The sequence below is a fragment of the Pygoscelis adeliae genome, unplaced genomic scaffold, assembly GCF_000699105.1.
Source record: "Pygoscelis adeliae isolate BGI_AS28 unplaced genomic scaffold, ASM69910v1 Scaffold48, whole genome shotgun sequence".
Taxonomy (NCBI): Eukaryota; Metazoa; Chordata; class Aves; order Sphenisciformes; family Spheniscidae; genus Pygoscelis; species Pygoscelis adeliae.
The window spans coordinates 6,098,928-6,103,190 of NW_008825618.1; the positions used below are offsets into that span (position 1 = coordinate 6,098,928).

Genomic DNA, 4,263 nt, shown 5'->3' on the forward strand with positions numbered 1-4,263 from the left:
AGCAATTTTGGTGCCTGATAACAGTTTACATCCCTTAGCAGGGGCTATTGTAACAATTTCTATTACCAGAAATTATTATTATTCCTCTGGCCAAAAGCCATCTGCTTATCTACCTAGGTTTTCATTCTAAAGCCATCTCCATGCTATTTCTGTGCCCACTACAACCCCACAGCTCGGCACTCACAGAGTGAGTGCCACACAGCGTGGGGAAGGCGGAAGCACAGAGTCTGTTTCCAGATGCTTCCCTCTCTGCTGCTCTGGCAGAAGGAGCTAGCAGGGCTCGCCTGCCAAACGTGGCAAAACTCCACTCCTAGCTCAAGCGAAATCTTGGCTTTGCTGAAACCCATGGCACGATGCCCATCCTCTTCAGCAGAGCCAGGCTTCTGGCTCTGCGGTGGCGATGGGGAAGGACACGACAGCCTGGTAAAGCGAGGAGGGCACCGGGCGAAGGAAGCAGAGATGCCATGCACATGGCGGGGAAGGAGAGGCTGTGAAGGAAGTCAGGTAGCGACAGACCTTAGGTCTTTGGTCACAGCTGATGTGGTATATAAAGACAGATGATATTCACAACATTACTGAAATTATTTATTGACCAGAGTAGGCAAAACAACACGCTCACCATTCTGTTTTTCTTTATTGTCTTACGCAATTTATTCTTATGCCTAACCTGAGCCCTGTAATGTTTCATCACTGTGCTCTTTGTCCCTCTTTACCCCAGCATCTTTCTTACTACATGTCATCCTCATTCATCATGTCATATTTAAAATTTAGATGCTAAGATCTCTTGGAAAAAAAGCTACATCTCACTGAAGCTCCTGAACAGAGCCTGCAGCACATCCTTCTTTGCATGCAAAATAATAAAAACAATGAAAGTGTATTTTCATTGTTCTCTTCCTATAGCAAGAGATGACAGAATTAGTTTCCCCAGAATCTAATACTTTCAAGATATCATTTGATTTTGTTATCCTTGGACCCTCTACATTATGCAGTATTCCCTTCATTTTTACATTGCAGGTCTTTAAGAAAGCAGCTGTGACAAACAATTTCAAGGATCTTTTCCCCAAAATGCACTTTCCATCCTTCATCATCACTTCAGAAACCGGAATACCGCCATCAGCTCTTCCTTGGTGAGAGACTACGGAGCTGCTTGCCACCTGCCACCTAGCTCACACCCCCTGCTAGTGACCTGCCTTAATACCAGCCCTCAACAGTTTGATTTTTGTTCTTTTTAGTTTTAATCTGTGACATGCCTCTCAACACAGCAAAAGCTTTAAAACACGGAACTCCTCACTTTGTAAATTCTCCTTCCTTTTGATGATGTGATCCAGATTGACAGCCTCACAGAATGTATGGTGGAAAGGGATATGAGACTCATCTGGCCAACAGACCTGTCCAGAAGCAAGAGTAACTGTACCTACACCAATTCTTGCCTAATCTCCAGTAGTCATGGAGAACTGGATATTCCTTTTTTCTGTGGCAATCTTTCACTTACTTGAAGACTGAATACCGTGCTTGTTAGCTTACTAGCACTAGCTCAGCTCATCTCCTGTGATTATTTTGCTACCAGACTTGACATTTCTGGGCATTTTGATGTCCTTTCCTTCATTTGTTTTAAATGTAATTTGTGCTGCACCATTGCATCATATGTTTGATACTTCAGTGCAGACTCCCTAGGGCATATGTCAGCAACCCAACCAGAACAGTTTGCTGAACTGCAGGTTTATTTCTCAAACTCAAGATTATGTTTGTTGCCAGTCACCTTATTGATATAATCTTAAATGCATTTGCCAGTAGAGCCTGGTTCCTGCTTATTTGGACCTCCCAGAGGGCCAAGAGCTGCACTTTTCCCAAGCTGCCTTCCTCAGGAAGCAGAACTCTCAACTCCTGGCCCCAAAGCTGCAGCGTGGCATCCAAAATCTACCCTTCTTCCATATTATAGGTGGTGACTTCTTCCTAAACAGACTATCACTTATTCCCACCACTGCAACAGCCCTGGGACTTAAAGAGAAACAGAAGTTTGTAAACTGCAGAGGGGACTAGCAAACTCAGCATGCATAGTAATAACATTTTAACATGTATTAATTCACACACAGATATTCTGCAACCCTCAAAAACCATCAGCACTTGAAAATAAATCCACAGGAAACTAGCAGCCTTTGATGTTTTCCATACCCTTAGATGACTACCCTAGCACTAAAGGCCAGGGGAAAGTCTGACGACTCTCAGGGTGGAGAGTAAAAGCTGCAGAAGAAGACATTTACAGGGAAAATGAAATGATACAGAGTAGCACAGGTAAAGGCGTTACAGGCAGAAAGGATTTTGGTAAAGTTTCCCTCCTATTCCTTCAGTATTACTCCCTAAACTACTGCTGAATTGCAAGGATGGCCGGAGGTTTACAGATAACCTTGGTCATGCAAGTTTGTTGCTACACCTAATAAATTCTCCCTCTTCTACTAATTTGGTATATTAACAAATAAAAATTTTATTCTAGTTGTCAGTAATTTCACAGGTGAACACAAACTAAAATAACATTATTTAAATTAATAAAAAGACTCTGTAAAAGTATTCTCAGAATTCTGTAATAATCTACGTCAACTATTGCTTAAAGTTGCTGATTTCATGTGAAACTATTTAAAAATGGAAGATAGTTTGAATGCAAAAGAGAGAAACTTTATTTTCAAAATCTCAAAATTATAAATTTCATATATCATATTTTTCCGTAAAGTTCAGCGATGAGGCTGTCGCTTATTGTCCCTGTCTCATTCCCCTTGTGTTCTTTTGCCAGGCTTTCCAGGCAGAAGCAGTAAACATCTCCCCTACCACAGTATCAGCTGCAACGTTACTTTTTTTCAGGATAGACCTTCTTTAAAGCTTCGGTGGTTGATATGCATCAATGCTATAATTTACTCCAAGAAATTATTGGATAGATTGTGAAATAAATTATAGAAGAAACTGGTTCTTTTACTCATAAAAACTTTGAGACTTTAATTAATCTTTCCACTCTGAATGGTATGATAAATCAAAATCAGACATTTTTATGAATCCAAATAAAAGAAAAAAATTAACCAAGTTAAGCAAAATACTTTAATACTTTATCTTAACTTAGATGTTCTAGACTTCTTTTTCCTTTAATTTTAGACTTCTGACATGAAAAATACTTCTTTTAACTTTGAACTCTTAGCATGCAAATTATCAATATTTCATTTTAAAATCATTTGATCATTAGAGGCATGCTAAATATCAGTTGCCATCATACCAGAAGTATGGAAACTAGCATGTTCTCTGAACTTTCCACTTCCCTACAAATGCTTTAAATATAAGAACAAAACAAAACTAAACCCCAGTACAAATATATTTCACTGAAAATTTTCTGTCCATCTATAGTAAAAAAAAAAAAAAAGTTCCATAATTGAATTATTTCCTCTGAGAACATAACAGGTAAAATGAGAGGGGGGAGGACAGAAAAGAAAAAGAAATCAGAATCTGGGGGCTGTTGCGGAGAGGTAGCACCTGACATGCTTTAAAAAACTGTATTCTGCTCCCATTGTGTCAGGTTAGCACTAAATACCAAAGGTCAATTTTTTTACTTCCTGGGAATCTTTCCCATGTCATGCTGATGCATTTATGTTTTACACAAATTAACATGTGACTGCTAGACTAGATGGCTAATGGAATACATCTTTAATAATGTGAAAGCTCAAAATCACTTAAGTGTGTCAAATGAGGTAGCATCACCTCCCCTGCCAAAAAGGCTGCCAGTGGCATGTCAGAGACAACATACTTTCCAAATGAGTCAACTAGGAAACAACGGTGTCTCACTCTAGGAGGACAAGAAGATTCCCAGAAAAAAGTCTGCCTCGTTCAGTCATATCCTCCGCGTCTCACAGAAGTGCTGCCAGACAGTTACCTTGTGCAGAGGACTACATGGGAAGAGTGTAATACATCACTCACAGCTCCAGTGTCCTTATAAACCCAGCCGGCTTATCCAAGAAGAGACACTTACAGCAGTTGCCAGTAGAATCAATAGACTGAAATTAATCATCTGCTGGCTGAACTCAGAAGCCAACGTGTGCTGGAGTCAGGGAAAACACAAGAGAGTTGCGCTTTTATCTGCTTCAAGATTGTCTTTGACAGTCTCATAGTCAACATAATTTGAGAACTCCATGATATTGTTCAGCTATGCCAAGCCTGAATGATCACTTTTGGATGTTTACATAAGACAAGGGCCACCAGAGGACCTCCTCTTTTCCTTTTTCCCAAGGG

The 4,263-nt window shown here is 40.0% G+C and overlaps 1 protein-coding gene across 1 annotated transcript in view; it reads right to left on the reverse strand.

Moving 5' to 3' along the window:
* Window positions 1–4,263, reverse strand: part of FAM155A (family with sequence similarity 155, member A) — a 497,656-nt gene that overhangs the window by 443,742 nt on the left and 49,651 nt on the right. The gene's annotated exons all lie outside the window — the stretch shown is intronic.